The sequence below is a fragment of the Eschscholzia californica genome, unplaced genomic scaffold (assembly GCF_041429995.1).
Source record: "Eschscholzia californica isolate CP2 unplaced genomic scaffold, dmEscCali1.0.p SCAF_2, whole genome shotgun sequence".
NCBI lineage: Eukaryota > Viridiplantae > Streptophyta > Magnoliopsida > Ranunculales > Papaveraceae > Eschscholzia > Eschscholzia californica.
In genome coordinates this window covers 45,658,664-45,668,409 of record NW_028238309.1, presented here as the reverse complement: position 1 = coordinate 45,668,409, position 9,746 = coordinate 45,658,664, and the positions used below count along the sequence as shown (strand labels likewise).

Sequence of the window (9,746 nt, the reverse complement as noted above, 5' to 3'; positions counted from 1 at the left end):
ATCTCTAAACTATTTCGAAATTTCCATAGATTTCGGTCGAAATCTTGATTTTTTTGAACGAAATTTTACACGAAAATCATGTATGTGTGTTTTTACTTCGGTTGGTTGAAAAACCGAAATATTTCGGTCATGTCGACCGAAATTTTTCGAAATTTCATTCCTTGACTCTAGGTGAAGAAGACAAGGAAGAATTTAAGCTGAACTTCTGCAATTGAGTGATAGAGCGATTATGGTGATGGCGATTTGATGTCGATGACGTTGGTGAAGTTTTTTTGGTAGGGGTTAGTTGTTGTGACATAATAGTGTGGAGAAGTTGAAGAGGCCAATGAGACCTTGAGCGACAAAAGTGTAGAGTAGGGCTCCAAATCCAGTCGAGTTTAAGCTCTAAACCCATACTCCTAAGAGCGTAATAGACAGTTAGTAAAAACAAGCAAGCATCTACTTTCTACCTCACAGAAGAAGTTATCTATTATTTTCTCTTTCACGACGACCAAATGGTGCATGTATCCAATTTATCACTTTATCTTTCCTGAGGGTCAAGTAGTAGGTAACCATATTTCCTCTCTTACGTTATCACTTTCTCTCTCCTGCGATTCAAAGAGTAGGCAAGTATCAATTTACGATATGGGGTATTTAGCGATACGTCCTCATCCCTAATGTCCAATTAGAGATGCCCCATTTTTTAATTGGATATTAGGGATGCCTTTTTTTTTACACTTAAAAGTACATAATTACCCTTGTCCTCATTGTTTCTCGTTTTTGTTCATTTCTTATACCTCTTTGATGTTATGCTTACTTATGTATTTTCGCTTCTCATAGTTTTTTTTCTCTTATCCATCTTTTTCTAATTTACCAACAACATTTATCGAAAATTTAAAATTGATAAATCACAACAATTTGAAATAAAATTCGTAAATTGTAAGAAACTTTTTTTAACTTACTCATTTTTTCTGAATGTATATGAGTTATAATTAAGGATGTATAATTAATAGAAAGAACAATAGATATCAAGAGGTCTTCTTCAAATTGGTTACATATATCAATTTTAACGTAAAATAAAAAAACAAAATGGGAAGTTAAAAAATTTTCTTAAAATTTGCAATTTTTATTTCGAATCGGTTGAAAACTAATTACCCCCAAAGAAAGATTATCTTGTCCCTAATCACAATTCATCCCTCACCTAATACCCAAGACTTCCAAATATGATAAGAGAATAAAATGAATTATGTCAACCACTCTCACTCTTCTCTCTACCCTCCCCCCATTCTCACACTCTCTCATCTATTCCCACCGAGAGAGAGAATGAAGAGATTTCTGTACATTGTTCTAATCTTTATAAATGCATATAGAACGAAAATCCAGATAATTTAAGATCTGGGTTTTGTCTTACTTCCTGTTCTTGTTAACTTTTTATAGTTTGAAGAAGAAAACATGGATATTTCTTCTTCTTCTTCCCAGTTCTCTATTTTGTTTTATCTATTTCTTCTACTAGTATCTTCTTCTTCTTCCACTTCAGATCAGGAAAGAGATAGAATCACTGAGTTACCTGGTCAACCCACTAATGTGGGTTTTTCTCAGTACTCTGGTTATGTTACTGTTAATAAAGAAGCTGGAAGAGCTTTGTTTTACTGGTTGATTGAGTCACCAACAAATCGGAATGCTGAGTCAAAACCACTTGTGCTTTGGCTTAATGGAGGACCTGGTTGTTCATCTATTGCTTATGGAGCTGCTGAAGAAATTGGACCTTTTCGAATCAATTCAGATGGGGAAACCCTTTTCATCAATCCTTATTCTTGGAATAAATGTAAGTTAATTAACTTCAAATCAATTCACCATTTTTTTCTTCAATTAAAGACTTGATTTTTATATTTTGATGAGATATTCTCATTTTCATTTCCTTTTCTTGTTTACTTACTTTATAGTGGCCAATTTGCTATTTCTTGATTCTCCTGCTGGTGTTGGATTCTCATATTCAAATACCACATCTGATTTGTATAATTTTGGTGATAAAAATACAGGTAACTTCAATTGCTTTAATAAATTTCTGCCTTATTTCAATGGGGTTTTCATGATCTTTCCTTCTCTTTTGTGTCATGTTTGGCGTGCCGGAAAAGAATGTTATTAGTAGTAAAAGCGATGTCGTAACGAGATTCCTAGTAACGGCAATACTTTATGGTTTGGTTTGGTTTGGTTTGTTTTGGTTTGGTCACGAATAAGATTGGTAGATATTGAATTTGTCTTAAGATTATTTGGCCTATGATTCCAAGAAAAATAGGATAGCAATCCTACCCCTTGAGTTTAGGATTACCCCTTTCAAGGGAAATCCTTTTCCACTGGATATTCGAATCCTGGCGCATTCTTATGCACCAAACACTATCACATTCCATTCCCGCATGCTAAATATGACCTTAGAGAGCATGAAATGGATCTGTAATTATTTGTTGATTTGGTGTGTAATTAGTGAATAATGACAAATTAAGATGATTTTGGAATTTGGGTTTTCTGAAATTGTAGCTGAAGATGCATATAATTTCCTTATTGAATGGGTAGAAAGGTTCCCCCAATACAAGTATAGAGATTTCTACATTGCTGGTGAAAGTTATGCAGGTTGAGTTACTGATCTAAACTTTTCTTGAGTTTAATACTTGAAAACTCGATTTGATTTTGTGTATAACCAGTCCTGTTTGTCATTGTTTTAGGTCATTATGTTCCTCAATTGTCTCAACTCATATATGAGAGAAACAAGGGAATTGACAACCCTATTCTTAATTTCAAGGGTTTTATGGTAAGAGTAAAAAATTTTGGGCTCCCGTATTGTTTATGTATAGTTGTGATTGAACAATACTAAGAATTGAAGTATATTCGATTATTTCTTTTTTAGGTAGGTAATGCCGTTACTGATGATTATAATGATTATGTGGGTACTTTCGAGTATTGGTGGACACACGGTTTGATTTCCGATTCTACCTATAAAACTTTGAAAGATACTTGTGATTATGGATTCTCTCAGCATCCTTCAGTAGAATGCAAGAAGGCAATCGCTATGGCAGATACTGAACAAGGAAATATCGATGCATATAGTATATATACACGTCCTTGCAAAAATACTGCAGCTCTTAAACGTAACTTGCGGGGTCATTATGTAAGCTTTCCTTGTCACTCTGTTTGCCTTGTGTTATTGATTTTGGATCGTTATTTCGGAATTGATTGAGGTATGTAATACTTAGTCTGAAGTTGAATAAATGATCACCTAGCTAGATCTTGACCAGTCATACGAATTATGTTCATATGCGAAAGATGAGTAGGATATACAAAGTTTCTTCTGAGAAAGAGTTCACTCTAATTAGTAACGAAGTACAGACGATATTAGATATCGTTAGCTCTAGTTGACTGAGGCAGAGGCAGAACCAGGAATTTTCGTACAAGGGGTTGGCCTAGTTGATACAGACGCACGCTGTTTAGTTGACCTTGGCTATAACTCGGTTAGCCTACTACTTATTCGGCCCTTAGACCTACTGTTTCCATAACACTATTAGTCTAAGTTGCACAGTTGCACTCTTTCTTACTCTCCTATTACCAGTCTACGGGCACTTTTCATTTCCAAACTTGCATTCGACAAGTTTTTCAAATCTGAAGTTGCGAAGGCCAAAAAAGGCTCATTCCTTACAGATTCCATAATCGGCTTTATTGATTTCAATACTTAACGGTCAGAATTCGTTTTGTGTCAAAGTACAATTTTAGTTTTCCCAAAGATATTTGATTTCATTGCCCATTAAATAAGTTTGATTCTAAGATGTTTCATATTGTTCAACCAATATCAGCCATGGATGTCTAGGGCATATGATCCTTGCACTGAGAGGTATTCTAGGTTGTACTTCAATCACCCAGAAGTTCAGAAAGCATTTCATGCCAATGTTACTAAGATTCCCTATGCTTGGGATACATGCAGGTAATTCTAATATTTGTTCCGAAAACTTTCTACTTTCTTTTGCTTAACTACTGATTCATATCTGTTCTAACAAAGTTGCTCGAATTCTACCATGGCAGTGACATTGTCGGAGATTACTGGGAATTCTCCGAAATCTATGCTTCCTATTTATCAAGAACTTATATCAGCTGGTCTCAAGATCTGGGTATATAGGTGAAGTCTTCGATTTAATTCCTACACTTAGTCTTCCATTATATAACCAAGTTAGTAACGTAACAGATCATAAAGTAATAAATTAACCCTTATTCGGAGACTACTCTTATATGAACTCCACCTTTTATGTTTGAACTCTTCATTCAGTGGAGACACAGATTCAGTCGTTCCAGTGACTGCAACTCGATATTCTATAGATGCTCTCAATCTACCCACACTTATAAGTTGGTATCCGTGGTATGACAACGGAAAGGTTAGTCGTAAAAATGTGCTATATTATACTTCGCGTTGTGATTTTGATGTCATATATAGTTCACCCAAACTTTTTCCCTTTCATTTTTTGTTTCGGCATAGGTGGGCGGGTGGAGCCAAGTATACAAAGGACTAACCTTTGTGACGATAACGGGTGCAGGACACGAGGTTCCACTTCATCGCCCTCGACAAGCTTTTATCATGTTTAGATCTTTCTTAGAAAATAGATCCATGCCACATCAAGCCATGTAACTTTATTAATCCAAGTTAGACATTTATAGCCAAAAAAAGAATAAGAGTAAAGGCAAGTCTTCTCCAACAACCATTCATGCTTAATCAATCGAAATCGAGTTAGTCAAAGACAGAAGGATTAGATGTTTTAAGCAATTCTTATGATTCATGTATGACATTTATACTATGATTTTTCATATGTAATTGATTTCTTTATAGCTATACCCTTGCATAAAATAGATTCTCGAAGAAAACTACTCCACTTGGATTGTTTTTTACTTATTTGCCGTTTATTACCTAAATTTACATGATTCGGGTGTTCCGTCTAGTGGTAGGATCCCATTCTAGGGTATGAGAGAATCATAAAGTTTATGGGATTGTGCTGAATTAAAAGCTGCACAATTAAACAGATATTTTCCATTTTAAGTTTTTTTTTTTTGTGGGTCGTTAATTGTTTGATATATTAATCTTCATAAAAGATGAGAAAAATAGTTTCAACCAAAATAACGAGAAGTCAAGAAAACTAGACAAATCATTTCAATCAATCATAAGACATCATTTTACGTCGTCAATTGTTTGATATATTCTCGAAGTTAATATTGTGGTGCAGATTATAGTGGGCCTCTCGGCCAAGATCAAGGGCCTCACGATCGAGATATGAAGTAGGCCTCCCAGCTGAGCCCCTTAGGTCTAGATTCAGGAGTTTCTAAGTCATGAGCATTTTATTTATTTAGGAGTTTCTAAATTTGAGTATTTTTACTTGTTCCTAAACTAGGATTAATATGAATAAAGGAAACTAGAGTTTAATAATTATATCCTTCCTAGTTCGAGTCTATCTAAAAGTGTCCAAACCCTATAAAAGGGAGTCCACTCTGTCCTTGCTTTTGACCTTTTCAGAGATCATTAATCAAGTTTATCGTATTTCTCTTTATGAGCAATTGTTCATTCAAGTTTTAGTTTTCTTATTAATTTTCGCTGCATCTACATCAAGTGGTAATCAGAGCCACCAAAATTATTGATTTTTCTCAGGAAAAGAATATATCTATGGGTACATCTCATCTTGAATGTTGGAAAACTTTTTTCAAATTTATGTTGGGATCCTGTTCGAGATACATCTCAATTCTATATGTATCGAGAAGATGAAAGAGAAATTCATAAAACTTCTAAAATTTCATTTTTCGAAGGTCAATTTCATTAAAAATTTCTGAATTCAACACATGAAAGATTAGTTCTAAAATCAAAATGTTTATGGACAAAGTTTTTTTTTTAGTCGAGTAACATATGTCAGATAGAACCTATGAACAATGCAATGGAGAGTCATTGATCAAGGAAAACAATTCATAGATAATTGGGCTATATTAAAAAGTATCTTTAGGTATGCCTTTCTTCCTTTCGATGAATATTTGTCATATATAGAAACAAAGACTGAATCTACAAAACAATTCTCCAAAGTTACTTCGATCACTGTGCTTGATGATATTGAAGGAGAAGTTCTTGATAAAATGAACAAAATTCAGTTAATGGCAGAGGAGGATGAAGGAAGTAATTTTCCTTCTTTAGACCTTAACCCTAGACGTGATATGAAACACCCATGTCTGACCAAATTATTTGATTCATATGCAATTCCGGAAGAAGACATCCTCGTTTCGAATCATAAAAAATTTCCACCATCAATTATTTCCTGCATAGCCTCTTTATCTATCAAATCTCCATCTACAAAATTCTCTTCAAACAATGAAGAAAAAGAAGATTAATTCCTCTGTTTTCAATGTGAACCTAAACTCAATAGTCAAAGATCACTTAAATTTCTTCAAGAGTCTAATTGGACAATTTCTATCTAGGTTTTACCTGTCAATTGAACAAATGTGCTCCAACTCGAAACAAAAAAAGAAAAATTACAGCAGAGAAAGAGGCAAGAAGTATAAGGTCGCAGAAAGATTTGAGGACCAAGAAAAGGAACAAACGAACTAGTTTTATCCATTGAAAACTTCAGGAAATTCAATATAAGCTTGAACAGGTAAATGAGAAAGAAAGACGAGGTGTTTGAAGTGGAACAAAAGTATAACATGATCCGGAAGCCTGTAAGGAGCGACATCATAAAATTCCTTCCTGACTTTTGGGTAAATGCTTTTCTTAGTCATCCTGCATTTGGTGATCTCTTGAAGGAAGATCAAAGATTTCGAGGATGATGAAGATGAAAGTATTATGAATGATTTGGTTTCACAAAGATCAAGATGCAACAGCTAGTATGACTAAGTCTGGCCTTAGGGATAAACATGAACCAATTCCAAGCTCTTAAATGGTGTTTGATTTTTTGCACTTATTAAGTGACTTTCACTTAATAAGTGTGGGCCGACAATTTTAGACCGTTCGTTTTTTCACTTAATAAGTGGATATCACTTCTAAGTGGTGCCAAAGATAGTGCAAAAAAGTAAGCTTCAACTTGGAGCTTATTTTTTCGCACTTACTTTCTAAGTGCTAAAAAAGACAAAAAAGATCTAAACAAGATTTAATTACAAATACATATTACTACCTAAACTCTATATATCTAAATTTAAGACAAAACCGTATGATGCAAAAGTAGTAGGAATCTCATAGATCTGAATTTTCTTCATATTCATTGTTTAATTAGTTTATATTTGATGGTTATTTGTTTGTATTCATTAGTATAATTTTGTTTACGCTAAATAAATTAAGTCATCGGTTAATATAATATTGTTTTTGCTTTTTTGCTATGCATTCGTCATTGTTTTGCTTTATCATTGATTAATATACAAAGTTTGGTTCATCAAAACATAATATGATTTTTTGCTATTCTTTCTTTATTATTTTATTTTTTTTGCATTGTTGGTTGACTAATGTAATCTTTTTTGGCACAAAAAAACTCATTGCAAACTTTAGTAAAGAAAATATATGTTTCACCATTAATACTTTAGTATAATCCATCCCAAACTTGTTTATTAACTATTAGTTATACGCAACGATAATCTAGACAATTCACATTTTTTATGGAAAACAAACGACATTGCACTTATTAAGTGATAGCACTTATTAAGTAGTATCACTAATAAGTGCTAAAAGATCAAACACCCTCTTAGTTTTTTATGGAAATAGTTAGAAAACGCCAGTCACCTGCTCGATACAATGTTCGTTCGAGATTATTTTATGATTGTAGAAGATGTCAATAAGACAATGATTCTTGCTACATTATTTTTTGAAAACCAGAATAATACATCCACCAGATCAATTGATTTTGTTATATCGTCTAAGAAGTAACTACATTGACAATCATTGACAGAATTATGGTTTATTTACTTCATAAAATTAAACGTAGGAAGTTAGTCAAAGTTGTTAATAAAAAGAGAAGAGACAGACAAGGTAATAGATTGGAAGAAATTTAAGGTTGCTTTTTTCCATAGACAAGAATGTGGCGTTTGTGGCCTTTTTCGTCAAACTACAAGATAACTGGAGATGTAGAAATTTAATGGACGTTTATTCACTACAATCGATTTTTTCGAAGATCTTTGCAACATGGGATTCAGAATGAAGCCGGTGATTTAGTCTAAATTGGTGTCATGCGACTTAAATGCAAATTTCGTTGGAAGTGGGAATTACGGGACACCTCGATAAATTCTTTATATGCCACGGCCTCTAGCTTTTCTTTATTGAAACGGTCAGGACGGACCCCTTGAGAGAAGGAAAGGCTGATACAGATTATAGTGGGCCCCTCGGCTAAGATGATGGGCTTTACGGTCGAGATATCAAGTAGGCCTCACAGTCAAGTTCCTAAAGTCTAGATTTAGGAGTTTTTAAGTTTGAGTATTTTATTTATTTAGGAGTTTCTAAGTTTGAGTATTTTACTTGTTCGTAAATTATGATTATTAGTAATGAAGGAAACTAGATTTTAGCAATTATCTCTTTTCTAGTTCGAGTCTATCTAGAAGTGTCTAAAGTCATATAAAAGGGAATTCAATATGTCATTGTTTTTCACTTTTCCAGAGATTATTAATCAGGTTTATCGTATTTTCATATAAAAGGGAGTTCAATTTCTTCCTAATTCTTCTTCTCCAACCAATTTTCTTCTTACCCCTTCACAAAGTACTAATATCATCTCCAAATATTTAGTCCTAAAATTCGTCATCTCCAGTAGTTTTTCATCTCCAAAGGATCTTCAGGAGTTCTTCATCATTTTAATTCGTCATTTTCAAGAGTTCGTCATCTTCTGGAGTTTGTTATCTGCATGAGTTCTTCATCTCCAGGAGATCCTCATATTTAACCACAAAATTCAAAAACTAGGTTAAAAGGGGAAAACGAAAATGGTGCAAGTTTCAACACATATCTAGATAAAAAACAACATAATGTCACTATTGCGTTCCTCTTCATCTACAGGAGATCTTCATCTTCCATTAGATCATTGTGACGATGTTTAGGGTTTAATTTGCATTCTGATTATCATTATAAAAAACATTGATACTCTGATCTTTGCTAGTATATAGATATATATCTTGATAACTCTATTTTTTCTTTACTAGTTTAAACTCCAACTTGTTTGACATTCCTTAAGGAAGGTGAACTTAATTGGTCGTTAATAACCAGTCACATTCTATTAGATCTCTTTCAACTACATAATTTATGGCTTTCAGATGACATTGTTGCATGTTTATTTCTCTCATCGCTATGTTTTTTTAGGCTAATTTTTGTTTGTTCAGTTTTTGTCTTATCAAGAATTAACTGTTGATGATGAGGATTTGCAACAAGATCTGAAATCCTAATTTATCTAATGATGATGATGATAAAGAAAATTTTCAGATTTAAAGAAGAAACTTCAATTTTTTTGTTCGCGATTTGCAAATCAAGATTGCAAAATCTGCAACCCGAGATTACATTCTGCAAAGCTTGCAAATCACGTTTGCTGTTTACATTTTACAATCGAGTTTGCAACTCACATTTTGCAATCCCAGTTTGCATAGAACGGAAAAACATTGTTTTCTGAATTTTATTTTTGTTAGAACTAAAAGTCGCGGAAGCTATCGAACCTATCCTAGAAATTGATCCGATTATGAAGATTAATCGAAAAGCTAAGTCAAAATCAAATATGCGAACAGAATTTAACGAGGTTCGG

The 9,746-nt window shown here is 33.4% G+C and overlaps 1 pseudogene across 1 annotated transcript; it reads left to right on the top strand.

The window, feature by feature from the left end:
- The first annotated feature begins 1,204 nt into the window (after positions 1-1,204).
- LOC147558308 (serine carboxypeptidase-like 27) lies at positions 1,205-4,878 on the top strand (annotated as a pseudogene). The gene is made up of 9 exons (XR_015234341.1): positions 1,205-1,804; positions 1,923-2,018; positions 2,515-2,607; positions 2,700-2,785; positions 2,882-3,142; positions 3,822-3,949; positions 4,048-4,141; positions 4,289-4,394; positions 4,496-4,878. The product of XR_015234341.1 is annotated as a serine carboxypeptidase-like 27 (transcript).
- Positions 4,879-9,746: the final 4,868 nt, after the last annotated feature.